The sequence below is a fragment of the Canis lupus genome, chromosome 16 (assembly GCF_011100685.1).
Source record: "Canis lupus familiaris isolate Mischka breed German Shepherd chromosome 16, alternate assembly UU_Cfam_GSD_1.0, whole genome shotgun sequence".
Lineage (NCBI taxonomy): Eukaryota > Metazoa > Chordata > Mammalia > Carnivora > Canidae > Canis > Canis lupus.
The window spans coordinates 60,149,923-60,167,023 of record NC_049237.1 but is presented as its reverse complement, the minus strand read 5'-3'; positions in this window follow the sequence as shown (position 1 = coordinate 60,167,023).

The window sequence follows — 17,101 nt, the reverse complement described above, 5'->3', positions numbered from 1 at the left end:
ACGCAGGGAGAGGACGCGGGACTCGATCCCAGGACCCGAGATCATGACCTGAGCCGAAGGCAGATGCTTCACCGACCGAGCCGCCCAGATGCTCTGGATGAAGTGTCCTTGGTTTACACTTTTGAGGATTTACTAATTAGACCTTTGCTATGTTAAAAAAAAACAACTTGAAAACCTGCTATTTTTGCCGCCGGTGGTGAGGGCAGTAAGTGGTGCATTTGGATTGGAGTTCGGTTTTACGTGGCACTTCGTGTACGCCGTTGCTGGTGTGCTTGTGCGGTGACAGCAGCGTGACGGAGAAGGACGAGGCCCGGCTCCCCTTGCCGTCCCCGGAGCTGCGGGTGTGGGGCCTGGGGGCGAGGCTCGGCCAGGCTGACACAGGACGTGCCAGGAGGCGCAGGGCCGGCAGGTGAAGCTCCGAGGGCGGACCTTTGTCTCCCAGCACAGAGCATTTGGGGGGTTGGGGTGGAAACTAGGGGGGAGGATGAGGGGAGGATGAGGGGGGAGGATGAGGCCAGCTGGACACGGTGACTCCTGTTCTGCGGAGTGCGGTTCTCGCGCTCACAAAGCCCCTTGAGGTTTACTGTGCTGATCGGGCTCGTTCATTTGAAACGACAGAGCTGTGGTCTGGGGCCTCACGTGAAATGAGAGCGTCACGTTCAGCTGAGAGCTGAGATTCCTCGAGTGCAGAGGAGCATTCCCTGCCCCTGCGGTGCCTGCGTGCATCCGCCCCGAGGCGTTCTGCACAAGCCTACGTCCATATGCATGGGGGGCATGGATTTCCGTGAAATCATATTTAATTGCAAGCAGCTTGCTCTGACGTGACGGACACATACCTTGAAAATATCTAAAAATGACTATTAAACTTGTCTATCTTTTCTGAAAGAAGGGTTACGGGAACCAGCACGAATGACCTCGAATGCCATGTTTATTGCCTCCCGGTGGCCTGTGGCCTCGTGAGGGCCGGGCCACCAGCCCCGGCAGACCGGGGTGGAGGACGGCGGGAGGTTCCCGACCACGAGGCCTCATCGTCCCGTGGGCCCAACAATCACTGGCCCTAACTGGGTCTGGGAGACTCGAAAGACGGGTCCCCGTCGTCCATTCACACCTGGGACTGGCCGTGACATCACGAGCACACGGTCAGTGTCCGTGCATGGCCCACACTCCACCATCCACGCTGTTTCAGGGTACGTGGGAACCTACTCTGAGTGGAAAACTCTCAGGCACTGGCGAGCCAGATACTTGAGAAAACTCGGGAATGAGGGGAAAGAGCCTCACCCTAGTAAGAAGCAGCAAAAGTGGACCCAGAGTCCATCCGAGCCGGGGCGGGGGCGAGTTGGGGAAAGGCGGATCTCAGGGAGCCGGCCCTACGGGGACGGTGGCTTCGCGCTCGTACCATGTGGGCAGAACTTTTAAACGAAGCAGGGAATATTGTTTCCACACCAGCACGCAGATATTCTAATTAATTTTTCATGCCAAGAGACTCAAAGTACTTTGTAGCACTTGGATCAATTCCTGACAGCTACTGGAGCTTAATTGCTGTTTTTTTGGAAGGTGGGAGCGTGTAAACTCTTTGGGGCTATTAAAAGCTTTGGGGAAAAGATACAAACCCAGTGACCCGAAGGGGCACCTGCACCCCAGTGTCCACAGCAGCAACGTCCACAACGGCCACACTGTGGAGGGGCCTCGGAGTCTGTCGGCAGATGATGGACAAGGACGATGCAATCATCATATGGTCCTACTCCTACGGGGAAGATAAGAAATAGTGAAAGGGATTAAAGGGGAAACGAGAGAAAATGAGTGGGAAATACCAGAGAGGGAGACACAACATGAGAGAGTCTAACTCTGGGAAATGAACAAGGGGCCGTGGAAGGGGCGGTGGGTGAGGGGACGGGGTCACTGGGTGATGGGCATTAAGGAGGGCGCGGGATGGGAGGGGCGCTGGGAGTTACACGCACTGAATTACTGAACTCTCCATCGGAAACTAGGTGTGTATAGGTGTTGGCTAATTGAATTAAATTTAAAAAAAAGTTTTGGGGAAAGATCTGCTTTCTGGTAACAGCACCCCAAACAGTATCTCGCAATCTCACATCCGAACAGGGCGCAGCGCTAGTGTCTGGCTGGCAGCCGCGTGTCCTGCATGCCTACGACGCACGACCCGGGACAGCACAGAACTGGAGACTGGAGACGGTCCACAGTCACCCCAGGGGCCGGAGTGATGGGTGGAGCCAGCCAGGGCACGCAGGCATCACCCGGCCATCCCGTGGGAGGGTGCCGGTACCCCCCCAACTCACCGAAGAGGACAGCGGAGCACGAGCGGCCAACGGTCCTGTTCAAAATTGTCGCTTGCAGACAGCGGAAGTGCTGTTTGACACCCCAGCTGCTCAACCCCGGAGCTGGGCGCTCTCCGTTTCCTCGTGCAGCTTCCAAGTGGGGTTCCCGGTGCCTCAAGCGCGGAGCCCAGGCCCCTTGCCCCGGCGTTCCCCGCGCCGTAGACCGTCCTCCCCAGCACAGTTCGGAGGCTCAGTCATGCTTTCCACAGCCCTGCGCTGTGATGTTGGCCGGCTTCTTCGGGGTTGCCGAAAATCCAAATACTAAATGACGTTATTGTTGAAGTTTTCTTGAAATAGACGTTATTTAATGTTTAAAACAAGTCCTTCTTCTCGGTATCATCACGTCCCACGTTCTATTTCAGGAACCCTGGAGGTCCCCGTAGTTTGAATGAATGAACTAATTAAATGCGTGGACTGTTCCTCTGCAATTTCCATTCACTATATTGGGACCATAGTACATGCTTTTTGAATAAAACATGTAAAGTCTGAAAATGGATGGGGTCCCCCACACACCTTATCTACCAGATGGTGTAGGGGTTGGATGAGTATTTCAAGTTAATTCATTTGTTTTACGGCAAGCAGTGTATAGTGGAAAGAAAAGTTAAGTATGACACCACCTGACCTCTGGAAGTCTGCAGAATGATAGAAAAGATGGGCCAGTATTTCGTTGGCAGTAGCACACGTGGTTGGGGGAAGCTTCGTGGCCACTGGACACTAATCCACGGAGGTGGGAGGGGAGCCAGAGGAAGCCGCGAATCCGTGGCTCAGCCTAAAGTTCCTCTTGAGAAGAATGGGAGTGAGGCCTGGAGGCCCCGCTGGCGAAATAAACTTAAACTCTACTCCAAGCGACGTTGAGTCAGTGGTGGTGAGCTACTGACCCGGTTTCCATGTAAAGGAAACAGACATCCACTAATAGGATCCCAGTAGATTTTGGAATATTTTTGGAGTAAATAGAACATAATGAAAGTGGAGCATGACGGGAATGCTTCAGCCTCCAGAAGATCTGTTTCTGTGAGAGTTAACTGATAATTTAAGAATATATCTCCCAATAGTTTGTTTGGTTTCTGCTTCCTCTGAGGCAAACCCCGATGTAAAGTATTCTACTTGGCAAGTGAATGAAATAAGATTTTTTATTTTTTATTTATTCATGAGAGACACACACACAGAGAGAGAGAGAGAGGCAGAGACACAGGCAGAGGGAGAAGCAGGCTCCATGCAGGGAGCCGGATACGGGACTCGATCCTGGGAATCCAGGATTGGGCCCTGGGCCAAGGGCAGGTGCTAAACCGCCGAGCCACCGGGGATCCCTGAAAACCATTCTTTAAGGATGTTCTCAGAGCCTGAGCTACGGTCCTGAAATCCGAAAGGCCCAGGGCACAGTAGCCGGGCAAAGACTGTCAAGTGCAAAATTTGAGCCAAGTCAAGTCTGAGGCTCTCTGTGCCTATGGAAATCGAATCAACCTTATTTTGCACAAAATCTTTAAAAATAGCACGTACCGTGGGGGGTCCAGTGTTAATCAGCGCTGAAGGGGGCAGGAGGCAGCTGGAGGTAGGGAGAGCATCTTCCCTTCCTTCCCGGGAGCCCAGGGGTCCCTGCAGGGCCTGCGCCCCCACCCCGGGCCACCCCGCGGTCGGAGGACGAGGTGCCGCAGGAACCTCTTGCTTTTTCACTGGGGAATCTGTAAGGAGGAGAGCAGGGCTGCCCCCCCAACGTGTCAGCAGGGCACCGTGTCCAAGCGCAGAATCGCCCGCGGGGCCCCGGAGGACAAGGGGGCGGGGAAGTTGGACACAAAGAGTGTGGCCTTCGGCAGAGGCCCGAGGGGGGGTCCCCGCAATGTTCGCGGGCGCAGCGGGGCCTCCGCGGGGGCCGTCCGGGTGCGGGTGGCCCCTGGCGCCCGAGCTCCGAGCTCCGAGCCTGCGAGCCTCGCGCGGTCCCGGCGACGGTGGGCGAGCGGCGGGGGGGCCGGGCCGGGGCCCCGCGGGGCCGAGCCTGGCGGCGGCGCGCGCTCCCTCACCCGAGCTGCGCGCCCCAGTGCACGCGCGCCCGGCGGAGGCGGAGGCCGCTCCCGCCCCCGCGGCGCGCTCCTCTGAGCGGCTGGGCCTCCGCGGACCGGGTGAGTGCCGGGCCCCGCGCCCGCTGCGCCGCTTCCCGGGGCAGGGCGCGGCGGGGGGACTCGCCGGCCCGGGCCTGGCGGCGCCGGAGGGACCCTGGGCGCTCGCGGGGGCGCGGGGAGGGGGACCCCTGGGCGCTCGCGGGGGCGCGGGGAGCGGCGGAGGACCCCCCAGGCGCTCCAGGGCGCGCGGGGAGCAGCGGGGGACCCCTGGGCGCTCGCGGGGGCGCGCGGAGCAGCGGAGGACCCCCCAGGCGCTCGCCGCCCCCAGGCCCCCCGCCCCCGCGCGCGGGAAGACGCCTGCGAACCCGCCGGGCGCTCGCACAGGTGCGCGGGAGGCGGCCGCCCCGCCCCGGGCGCTCCCACAGGTGCGCGGGAAGAGGCCCACGCGCATGCGCGGCGGAGACCACCGGCCGGGGCGCGGCGTCCGGGCGCGGGTGGGCGCCGGGTGGGGCGAGTCGCCGGCGGCGAGGTAGGGGCGCCGCGGACCGAGGGCAGCGGCCGGTGGGCCCCGGAGGCGCAGGCCGCGGGAGCTGGGGCGGGGAGGGGGCGGCTGCCGGGTGGCCCTGCCCGCGGGGGCGGCGTGGGCAGCGCGGTGGGCGGACCTCTGCTTGGTCCCCGGGCGCCCGCGTGGAGGGGGAGCCGCTGGGCTGCGGGGCCTCGGCCGCTCCCCCGGGCCCGGGCCTCCCCGCGTGTGCGCGCCCGCCGGGCCCCCGCCTCCGCCTCCGCGCAGGGCCGTGGGGAGGCGCCCTGGCCACGTCTGCGGCTGGCGCGCCCGGGGTCCCCGCGCTCCGAGGGCCCGGCCTGCGCGCGCCTCCGAAGCGGGGAGCGGACCCCCGGGGCGGGGGGCGCTCCTGGGGCATCGGGCGGCGAACGTGCCCCGCATCCTGATGGGCCCGGCGCCTGGAGCGCGCGGAGGGGACTCCATGGCTTCCCGGCTGCGACCCCCCCGGGCTGGGGACCTCGGCTCCTGCGGCGCTGGGCGGCCCTTGGGGAGGGCCCCCCCTCCCCTGTGCGCCCCCCTCCCGTGTGCGCCCCCCTCCCCTGTGCGCCCCCCGCCCCTGTGCGTCCCCCGCCCCGCCGGTGTGCGCCCCCATCCCCGCCCCCTGTGCGCCCCCCGCCCCTGTGCGCCCCCCTCCCGTGTGCGCCCCCCGCCCCTGTGCGCCCCCCTCCCCTGTGCGCCCCCCGCCCCTGTGCGCCCCCCGCCCCGCCGGTGTGCGCCCCCTCCCCGCCCCCTGTGCGCCCCCGCCTCCTCCCCTGTGCGCCCCCGCCCCGCCGGTGTGCGCTCCGGGGGAACAGAGAACCAGCCAGTGGGAGAAGCTGCCGCAGGTCTTCTCCCAGCACTAGCGGCACGTGACCAGCAGGTCTCGGGTGGATTCGCCTGTCCCGTGGGCCCCGAGGGAACGGAGAGGTCACCGTGTCCGGCCTGGCCCCCGGCCACCTCCCTCCATCTCGTTAGCAGCCCTTCCTCCCGCTAACTAGAGCGCCTAATGGATGCCAGCCCTGCCCTGGGGCCTGCTACCCCCAGCTAATGGCGTCCTATTACTGGAACACCCCTCCACACCCCAAAACCCCCGAGGACCGCCGCCCCGCCGGCAGATTCGCCCGGGGCGCCACTGTCTGCTGGTGTGAGGTGATTGGCATCCGGCCCTCTCTCCTGGGGATAAGTAAGCAAAAATTTTAATGGGATAAAAAGTCTTTTGAGTTTCTCGTGTCAACTGCACAGGCGTTGTGGATAATGTAATTAGAACACAATGGAAATCTTAGAAGATTTTGCCCGTTTTTAAGGCAATCTCAGTTTGGGGTTAAACAGTAAAAAACGTTAGCTGGGTGGCTCTTAGCCGGAGGCTAAATGCAAGCAGGGTGACTTTCCCAACTTTCTGGAATCGGCGTTGGTTCAGGGAAGGCCCTGCCTTGATCCTTGGAGCACGTTGCCAGGTACTGGGAGGGTGGAAGGATCTGGAACACAGGGATCACCTCTGAACATCCTCCCGGCGGCCCCTGGCTTCTGACCTCAGGTGGGAGGTCTCAGGCCGGCGGCAGCTCTGGCAGCGGGAAGGCCGCGGTCTCCGCGGGTTAAGGACGCCTCTGCAGCCTGTGCTCCTGTACCGGAGCCCGGCTCTCCGCGCCTCCATCTGGAATCATCTTCCTGTTGTTCTCTAAATGCCAACGGGCACAGTGCGCGGCGACACTGGCTTTGTGGGGAGCCTGCGGTCACGTAGGCACCGTGATCCCCTCAGCCTCCCTGCCCCCGAGTGGGGACCACAGGGGGCAGCTGCTCCGTGGGCCTCCGAGGGCCTGGGGGGGGGGTCTGCTGGCGGATGGGAACCCCGACCTGCCATCCTGTGCAGCCTTCCTGGTGCTCGGGGAAACGTCTGCCCTGCTCTGGAGTTGGAGGGGTTGCCGCCTCCACTGCGGCCCGAGTGGGGTTTTTCTCTTGCAATTATTGTAATTATGCTCAGATCGCAGCGTTGGTATTCAGCGCATATTTGCAAAATAGTTCAAACAGAGCAGCAATAACTTTTGGAGTAAAATGAAAACTTCTAGGAGTTTATCTTTTGCCAAGAACCCGGCGCCGGCTTGAAAGGATATTAAAACAAACAGTGCCTTGGAAGCTGCAGCCAGTCAACGTCTTGTGCAACGTTTCACCAATTAAAAATTAATTTCCTTCTTTCACAAATATTTATTGAGTGCCTTCCGTGGGTCAGGCGCGCTTCTAGGTGCTGGCGTGGCGGAAGTCGACCCAGTCTCCCTCCTCTCGCGGCCTGGACTCCGTAGGGCGGAAGGCAGCAAACGTGCGGCCACAACCCCCATGAGCGTCTGGAGGAGGCGGACAGCCGGCGGAAGCCTGTGACACACGTTGAGCTGAGATCTGAAGGCTGAGGTTCCGGGAGGTTCCGGAGAAATCATGTGCAAAGGGCCTGTGGTGAGGAGCAGGGCCCCTGCAAGCGCCGAGGAAGGCCGGGAGGAGCACATAGGGCAGAGAGCGGAACATGATGTCACCGCAAGTTCCCTGGGGTCTTTCCTTTAGGGCAGTTCATGGGCTTCCTACCTTAGGGCTCCACAGAGTAGGATGTGGATTCATCTTCAGAGCTGAGAGCTCCCGAGTCCTGAAGGGAAATCACTAAAGAAGACGGTGTGGACGGCGCTCCCCCAGCTGGCCGCAGCGGCCGCGTCAACAGTCCTTACTGCTCTGTGATCTGTGTGAGGCGGTCCCGTGGGGTGACAATCCGACCTGCCGCCTTTGGGCCACCGCCGGCCGCTGCTTCCTGTGGCGCCGGGGTCCCCGGTGTGGGCCCCGCAGGCCTGGGCCCCTGGTCACTGTCCCCTGGGCGGCAGGTGGCCATGTGCGACACAGGCCTGCTCGCGGCACCCAGACGTCCTCACCGGGGCTCACTTGGCGCCCGCCGCACAGACGTCCCCCCAAACCGGGGCTGCCGGGGAGACCCGCCCACGGCGTGACGCTGGTGTGGGTGCAGCCTGGTGCCGTGGTGGCGTCCTCGGAAGAGGCGGCTGTGTGCGGGCGGCCTTGCTGCCCCCACCAGGGGAGGACCCCTCCCCTGCACCGCACTGGCCCTGACCCTGGGCTCCCCGACCTGCCCCCTGTACTGTGCTGGCCCTGACCCTGCACTCCCCGGCCTCCCTCCCCCCTGCACCGTGCTGGCCCTGACCTTGCACTCCCCGGCCTCCCCCCCTGCACTGTGCTGGCCCTGACCCTGCACTCCCCAGCCTCTCCCCTGCACTGTGCTGGCCCCCGACCCTGGACTCCCGGCCCCCAGAGCTGTGAGAAGCAGGTGTGTGTCGCGTACAGGCCGCCGGGTCCAGGTGTTGGTGACGGTGACTTGAGCTAAGCTCGTGGCTGCGCACAGACGCGTTTCCCACCTGCGGCTCTGTGGTCTGCGTCGGGCTCGGTGGGGCTGGCTCAGCTGTGCCCTGTGTGACATGGGGGGACCTCTGCTGTCGGGCTGGGCGGCCCCAGGCAGGGCCTGTCTCTCCGTGGCCCCTGGGGCCCCCGCCGTGGGCAGCTTCTGCGTCGCTGGGCTTCTTCCTTGTGGCCCAATGGCCCCAAACTGTGTCCCAAGGGGAGAGAGCCGGGAGGGTGCTCGCCAGCCTTCCTGCCTGCGCGGGTCACTCCGGGTCGCCTGGCCTGCCCAGACCAGCGTCAGCGCACATAAGGGGACCATGCTGGGCGGGACCCGTCCATGGGGCTGTCTTCGGAGAGGCGACACCTGCCACAGCCCGCCCTCTGGCCACTAGGTTCATATTGCCCCGTGTGCAGCGACAGGATCCCACGTCCCCTCCCAGCTGTCGTACTGCGGGGCTATCGCTCAGCTGTGAAACCCGGTCCAGGAACGAAGAGGCCGCGGAGGTCTGGTTCCCGCGAGGACCCTCGCAGTGGGGAGAGCCCCGTGTGCGCGGGGCCTCGGCTCGGAGGCAGGGGGTGGGTGCCTGAGCCGCTCCTGGCGCCACCTTGGCTGGTGCGACGTGGCCGTGGGGCTGGCAGGTGTGATGCCCGCAGGCCCTGTGGGCCCAAGCCCTGGAGCCCCGGGGCCGTGGGAGGCGGATCCTCTGTTTGCCCCCCCCCCCGTGCCTGCCTCAGGGCACGGGCTTGGCTTTGGGTGACTGCCCGGAGCCAGCAGCCCCCCGCAGCGCGGCCCGGTGCTTGTGGGGTGCCCAGCGCTGAGCAGGGATGAGCCACGACCCCACTGGGCCCGAGGCAGGAGTCGCCACTGCCCCGAGGAATCCAGCCCCCCCCACAGCCGTCCTTCCTTGTTCCTGAGAGATGCCCGGTGCCTGCGCCCGTGGGCTCGTCTTGGCCGCGTCTGTCCCGCAGCGACCTCGCAGGACCGGCTCCTCCTGCACGACGGTCCTGTGGGCGCCCTGGGGTCCCCGGGCCATTGGCTCGGGCTGGCGACAGACGCTGTGGACGCGGGCCTCTGCCCGCCTCGGACTGGGCGCGGCCGCGGGAAGAGCCGGTTTTATTTTGGACCCTGCTTTGTGCCTCCGGCCCGTTCCTGCCCTGTACCCCCGCAGGCTGTTCCCGCTGGCGATGGGGGTGTCTGTGCATCCCCTCCCTGCGGGCACCCCGGGGGCTTGGCTGCTGACTGGGCGGGGCTCCCCGCCAGGTGGCCGGGCCCTGGGGTCCCGTTCGCCGCGTGCGCCTGGCGTTCGGTGGGCGTTGACCGTCTGTGTTTGCGCAGTGACGGCGTGAGGTGACGACGGCAGGCCTGCTCCGTGAGCCCTGGGCAGCTCAGCGGTGGGACCGTCTGCAGGGGGTGCGGGCACGGCCCGGGGCGCGGAGGTCGAGGTGCAGCCCACAGCTGAGCTCCCGCGGCCCTGGCCCGGCAGGCGGACGCCGGTGTGTGGCCTTCCTCGGGCGGGACGGCAGGTGTGCAGTGTGGCTGCGGCCCCGAGCGTGTGCCTCGGGTCACGTCACGGGGGAGCCCGCCGTGGCGTCCTGGGGCTTGTGGGCATCTTTACAAATAGTCGGGTCTTGGCGTTCCTGTTCCAGCGCCGTGGAGTTGAGCCCACCTCACGGGGAGAGCCGGGTGCCAGGGTCCTGGGTCCCACACCCCACTCCTTGGCTGTGTGGCCCGAGCACTCCCTCCCGCCCACTGGCCTCGGTTTCTCCTATTTCTGCAAAAGGCAGGGACGGTGCTCCGGGGCCCCTGAGGCCCTGGGTTTGGGGCAGTTTCTGGCGCTGGGATTCAGGCACTCGGGCCTCCGTCCACAAGTTTCCCCTGCAAATCTACAGCCTAAGTCAGGCCCAGGATTTAGCAAAATTTTACCTTGAAAAGTGATGCCTCACCTCGGACTCCGTGCAGGGAGCCTGGGGCTCACGGGATCCTTCACCGAGCGCCCTTCCTCCGGGGGGCCCCACGGGAGCTGGCGTCGTTTCATTTCGTACACAGACGCGCTCACGTGAACGCTCGCGCACGAGGCTGCTGTGTGTATGGTTCTTCTGATACGTGCTGAGGACGGACGGTTTGAAGACACCAAAAATATGAAAATTCACCCAAGAGCTCACCATCACCAGCCTTTTAGCCTTTGTGGCAGTTTCTCGATGCCTTTCTGTGTCCCCGGTGTTCTCGCTCGCTCTCTGTCACGTGCTCCCCTTTGATCCTGGCCTTTAAGTCAGCATCGTGATGGAGGCCCTTTTCACGAATGCCTGGAAACCTTGAGAACGTAGTTTTCAGCGATGGCATGTAAATATGCGATTTATTGATCATTTATCGATAAAACTTGTTTATTATTTCCATGCTTTGCAAACGGGAATGCTTTGGAAACTCAGTGTCCTCAAATATCTGGTTTTCCAGGGTGGAGTTTGCATCCCAGGCTCTGAGCACCCCAGATGTGCTGGACGAGGGCTCGGTGAGGTGATCGCCGTCACCCGGGGCCCCTCACCCCAGGACCCGTTACCCAGAGCCCGTCACCCGAGCCCATCTGAACAAAGTGCAGCCCGTAGGTGCTCACAGCCTGACCCTCTCCTACCAGGTGGTACGCACTGGATCAAGGAGGACTTGTACTGTGGTTTGGTAAGGCCGCGCATTCCCCTGCCCAGGAAGGTATCAGGACTATGTCCCGGTGTCTACGGAAACTCCTAAAAAACCTGAAGCCTTTTCCGGGAGCTCCTGTTGCAGGGGGCTGGGCTGTGTGCACCCACTGGGAGAAGGAGTGGCTGCCAGAAGCAGGCTCTGTGGCAAGAGACGAGGCTGAGTGCCCTGCGTGGGGCCCTGGCCCTCGGCAAGGATGTGCTGTGACCCGGGGCAAGGACAGGCCGGGCCGGCCGGGCAGACGCTCCTCGCCCCGTGGTTTCATGGCCTCCAAAGCGCCTTTTCCACTCAGCAGCTCTCCACGGCTCCGTGGAGCTTCAGATGCTGGGCAGACCGTGGGGACGCGGTCAGATGCCTCAGGCCCCCAGGAACTGAGGTCTCACTGTGTCTGGCAGTTGCAGAGCGGGGCTGATTTCTCCCCCCAAATCATCATGTTTGTAAGCCTGAAGATTCCTCTCTCACCCTGAGGTGAGCTTCAAGCTCATCGGGAAAATATGCAGGACAGATGGAGATGTTGGGGACTTTCGCCCATGAGCCGCGTTCAGTCTGTTGTTCAAAGAGTTCGCAGAGGCAGCGAATCATCAACACAGAGGACCCTCGGGGTCGGCTCCAGGTAGAGCTACGACACCTAGTCTGAGCCTCCGCCCTCGTGCGCGGCCTGGACCACCCTGGCAGGACGGGCCTGTCGTCCACTCGCACACGTGGACTTGGACCTGTCAGGCCACCCGGCCTTGGGCCTCCCCCAGGCACAGGGGCCGGGACACCCAGGAGTGTCCCTTAGTGATGCATCGCCCTCCCCTCCACCCACGCCTCTTAGGTCGGGAAGCAGGCCATCGCGAGAGGACCCTGGACGTGCAGAGCCCAGGTGATGGGCCCTGGGTGACAGGGTCCAGGTGACGGGCTCTGGGTGATAGGCCCTGGGTGACAGGCTCTGGGTGACGAGCTCCAGGTGACAGGCTCCAGGTGACAGGCCCCGGGTGACAGAGTCCAGGTGACAGGGTCTGGGTGACGGGCTCCAGGTGACAGGCTCCGGGTGACGTGGTCCGGGTGACGGGCCCTGGGTGAGAGGGTCCGGGTAATGTGGTCTGGGTGGCAGGCTCCAGGTGACAGGGTCCAGGTGATGGGCTCCAGGTAACATGGTCTAGGTGATGGGCTCTGGGTGAAAGGTTCCAGGTGATGTCCGGGTGACAGGCTCTGGGGTGAGGGGCCTCGCGCGGCTGTCGGTGCCACACCCCCAGCCCGTCCCTGGGCCCCATGGGGTCCGCGCTCCTTGTGGGCAGCCGCTCGGCCCAAGGAGGAAGCGCAGGCTCGGTGGCATCTCCCGCGGAGGGCGGTGCGGCCGTGCAGGGGTGCTGGGGGGGGGGGGGGGAGGCGGGCTCTGTGGCATCTGGGCCCGAGCGGGTCGGGGCAGCGGGGACAGAAGGGCCTGTACCCTCCCTTCCGTGTGCACCACCGGCAGCTAATAAGGGAGCGGAGAAGGTGGGGGGGCTTCCAGAGCTGTTTCCTCTCAAGATCTTGTCTGAGGGGGGAGAGCGCGACTGAGCGGGGTGGGGCAGAGGGAGACGCAGACTGTGCTGGGCGGGGAGCCCGGTCTGGGCCTCGACCCTGGCACCCCGAGATCATGACCTGAGCTGAACGCAGGCCGTCGCCGACACCGCACCTGGGCGGCCCGGGACTTTCATGGGTTTTAATCAAACCACGTAAGCGGTGCAGATCTTGGACGAGGCTCTGCTGGGAAGCCAAGAGCTTAAGACGTTGAGAATGACACGACGGGAGTTTTTGTGTGACTTTGCCATGTCCCAAAGCCCCTGGAACTTTGAGCGTCCTGAATCAGGTGTCGAAGGCTCCAGCAGCAGGAGCGAGGACCTCAGGGGCCCCGAGGTGTGCGCGGCGACCTTGGCGGACCCAAATCCGTCCGAAGCAGCTGAGAGAGTCCCTGGTGTGCAGGAGGACGAAGCCGTTGTTCTTGCGCTCAAGACGGATCACGTGCCTGCCAGGTCGCCTTCCCCTCGCTTCTCTACCGGCGTCCAGGGATTTGCACTGCACGCGAGACGGAGCGGCTCCGGGGCCCGGCCAGGCCCTGACCCGCTGACCCAGGGACCTGGGGACCTGGGCTCCCGCGTCCAGGACTGGCCTCGCCGGTTCGCTCTGAGGATGTGCCCCTGGCTGGCTGCCCTGGCGATCCCTGCCTAACCGCCCTCTCTGCGGGGCTCGGCGTGCACCCCCCGTTCTCAGAGGAGACTTCCCTGCCCTCTGGTCCACGTGTCACCAGCCGAGCCGTGGGGGCTCCCCGGGTGGCACTCCGCGGGTTGCTGTTCCCTCAGAACCCGTAGAGCGACGGCTGTTGGCCTTCCTCAGCAGGCCGTGAACTCAGGGGCTGAGACCGCGCCTGCCGGGTCCGAGGAGCTTTCTGGCACCCGCGATGTCGTGGGTGTTCGGGGCGTATCTGCCCAATAGACGAGCACGTGGAGGCGGCGTCCGTGGGAGTTTGGCCGATGGAACGGTCGAGAAAAAATGCGGTTTACTTGGCTCGGGTGGTCTCTCAACTCTGATCGTAGCCGCATTTCCGTGGATGTGCAAACGCACATCCCGACTTTGGTGGAGGCACCCGAGGGCTGGAAACGGCAGCATGGCCTGGAGTCACGGGCCTCGGTGCTCCTGTCTGTGACCTTCGTGTCCACACCGAGCGTTAGCTAAGCCTGTAAGTCTTGAATCATGACCCCCAGGGAGGGACAAATGTGTCCCCATATTCTAAGTTTGCATCCGAAGGCCATTCTGGAGCGCCCCCCACCCCCCAGGCTGGGGCGGGTCCTCAGGACGAGGGCCCAGGCGTGTGCCTTCTGTGTGCGCCGCTCTTAGGGCCGTGACTCGAGCGCGGGCCCATGGGGGGCAGCGAGCGGGCGCCGTGGCCATGGGATCCCACGGCAGGTGCGGCGGCGGATGCAGGCCTGAGCACGCCCGCCACGGCTCCTGTGTCCCCCGTCCACTCCCCGGTGTGGTGTTTCCATCCCCCAGAAGAGGCTGACGCGTGGCACACGAGGGGTGGTCGTCTGTGGAGCCGAGCCCCGTCTCCTCTGTGTGGACACGGGGCCGTGAGGCGGGCGGCACCTGCCAGACGAGGCCAGGCCACCGGAGCTCAGGGCGGGCGCAGCAGGACCCCGGGGGCACGGAGGCTGGGACGCGCGCACGACAGGCGGGCACAGGCAGCTTGCTGCCCCCGCCGCCCCCGGGCCTGGACTCCAAGGGAAGCTGTCGTGTAAGGTCTGACTCGTCCTCGGCGACTCCACGTGGCACCTCCTTCAGCTGCCGCGACAGCGCACGTACCCGGGTGGCATCTCGAGACGAAGAGGCCTTTGGTGAGGGAGGCTCCCATGGCTGGCTCTGGCCTCCTCCGAGGCTGGCTCCGCACCGCCAGGGTGCTTGGGGCCGAGGGGCACGGGTGTGGGCATCGGCCAGCCTAGCCGGGCGGCCTCCCCGGAGCCACCAGCCCGCCCTGACCGGGGCCCAGGGGCGAAACCACCTTGAAATGCGACGTCTGTGTGAACAGCCGGGGCAGGCCATCGCTCTGTGGCCGTGGGGGCCGGGGCGCCCCGGCACGCTTCGAGGGCGCGGCTCTCGGTTCACGGCCTTAACAAATGTTTTTTTTTAATATATATTTATTTGAAATAGGTTTTTCAAAAGGCATGATTATGTAAAAGGAAGATTCTTTAAAGCAGTATTCCAGAGCCACATTTAACTATAAATAAACCAGTGTCCACATCAGATACATAAATAATGTCCACGTTAGGAGACCATACAGTCATTTTAAAGAGTCGGTATTAATAGTGAAGCAGTTGATGGGAAGAACCTGAAAGTTCTGTTGAGGTATTTATCAGGCCAAGCAGAGACTCCTGTCCTTCAGAGGGACATGCTGCGCGAGTCATCTTCAGATAATGGATCCTCCGTGGGACATTCTCTGACTGCAGCCGGGAAGCCCGCCGGCCTCTGTCACCCACGTCTGCGGGACGCCGTCCGCGGAGATGCCGCGGCCCCCAGAGCTGTACTCAGGGCAACCCTCGGGGAAGCCAGCCTGCCCGACGCCACGACCGGCGACCTGCAGGGACCGGCCCGGGCGCCCTCCAGGAACCCCCCAGGAGCCTCCCCGTGGAATTCTGGTTCTAGAGCCACCCACAAAATGGGGGGAAGCCCTGACTGCCCGTCCAGAGACACTTGGCACGGAGCATCTTTTTTTTTTTTTTTTTTTTGGCACAAAGTGTCTTAGCAGACGAGCCGAGGTCTCCCGTTGGTGCAGAATACGCCCCCCCCCCCCCCCCCCCCCCCCCCCCCGTCAAGGGGGCACCACAGCACTGGCCGCTCAGGGTGGGGAGGGGGCAGGGCTGCCTCGAGCTGCTTTGACACCGCCTGGGAAGGGAAACAGTTCCTCCGCCTAATGCCTTCATCTGTCTGCTCCGAGAGGTGGCGGGCAACATGTGCAAGAGGCCAGACGCTCACAGCGCTGGGGACCGTCCTCCAGACACGCTGCGCGGTGGCCTCCCCGCCCCGGGGAGCATCTCCGAGCCTGGCGGCAGGGTGGCAGGGGCCTCCTGGGGCACCTGACGGCGGCGTGGTCACCCCGGGGGGGCTGGCTGGGTCGCTGGGGGCAGGGCTGGGGCGGGGCGGGGCAGGGAGCCTGCTGAGGGTGTCCGTGGACGTGCAGGCCGTTTCCAGCAGCGGGACACAACCTCCGACGCTCGCGTGCACTGGCAAGCGCAGTGGTTTCACTGCGGGAACCCGAGAGGCGTGATAGTGGGGTTCCTCTTTGTCCGGCTGGACGGGAACCAGCCGTGTCCTCAGGCCACCAGGTGGCTCCACCCTCTGCCTCGGACCCTGGGGGTTTCCTCGTGGAGCTGTGGCTGCTGCTGGGTTGTAGGGACAGCGGGGTCCGTACGCACCAGCCTGGGGCTCTGGGGCTCACCCTGGTGCCACGGGGATTGAAAACACGGTTTCTTTCTTTCTTTTTTTTTTTTTTTTTATTTATGATAGTCACAGAGAGAGAGAGAGAGAGAGAGGCAGAGACACAGGCAGAGGGAGAAGCAGGCTCCATGCACTGGGAGCCCGACGTGGGATTCGATCCCGGGTCTCCAGGATCGCGCCCTGGGCCAAAGGCAGGCGCCAAACCGCTGCGCCACCCAGGGATCCCCGGAAACACGGTTTCAAACTTAGGCTTCAACACCGTGTCCTGCTCTAGGCCTTTTCTTCCAGTCCGTGACGATTTATGAGGACAACCCTTTGGGCTTAGGGTTTTGCTCATTCTCAGGGGTCAGGCCGGAGACAGAAGCAGGAAGTCCTAGGAGGACTCCTCAGGCCACAGCGACAGGAGCTCAGTGTTCTGAGGCCTGCGGTCCCGTGGGGTAGAGAAGTGCTAGTGCCGAGCCACGTGCCGGGCTCTGTTTGGCGTTAAGGTTCACGTGTGTGGATTTGCCCTTCAAGGCTCTTCACCCTTTCCTCCCACCCCAACCCTTCAGCTTCTGTTCTCTGTATTGATGACTTTTTTTTTTTTAAAGATTTTATTTATTCATGAGAGAGACAGAGAGAGGCAGAGACACAGGCAGAGGGAGAAGCAGGCTCCACGCAGGGAGCGGGATGTGGGACTCAATCCCGGGACCCTGGGGTCACACCCTGGGCTGAAGGCGGCTGCTCAACCGCTGTCCTGTGTCCATGATATTTTGCGTAAGATATGTTAGTGCATCTCAGTTTCATCAGAGTTTCCCCTAACGGCCTCGATGGCTGAGAAGGCACCGCCGCGTCCTTGGGAAGACGCCGTGAGCCTTGCCTTGCACACGCACTGCTTCCAGCTCTCCGGTGCGTTGCCACTCCCTCGCCGGGGTGGGGGGGGCGGATGCTCACGGCCACCTCGCTGGGGACAGGATGCACAGCCCTGAGACCGCACCGCAGCGGGGCTGGGCGCCAGCTGAGTAAACACCGGGGCCGTGTGTCCTGCTGCCTCCTCCCCGACCGCACGCCCCGGCAGCCCAGGGTTCCAGCTCACTCAGCGTTTCATAGCCCGGCATTTCCATGCGTCCCGGGACGCGCCCTCGTACACAGCGAGTGTGCCGTGGGCGTT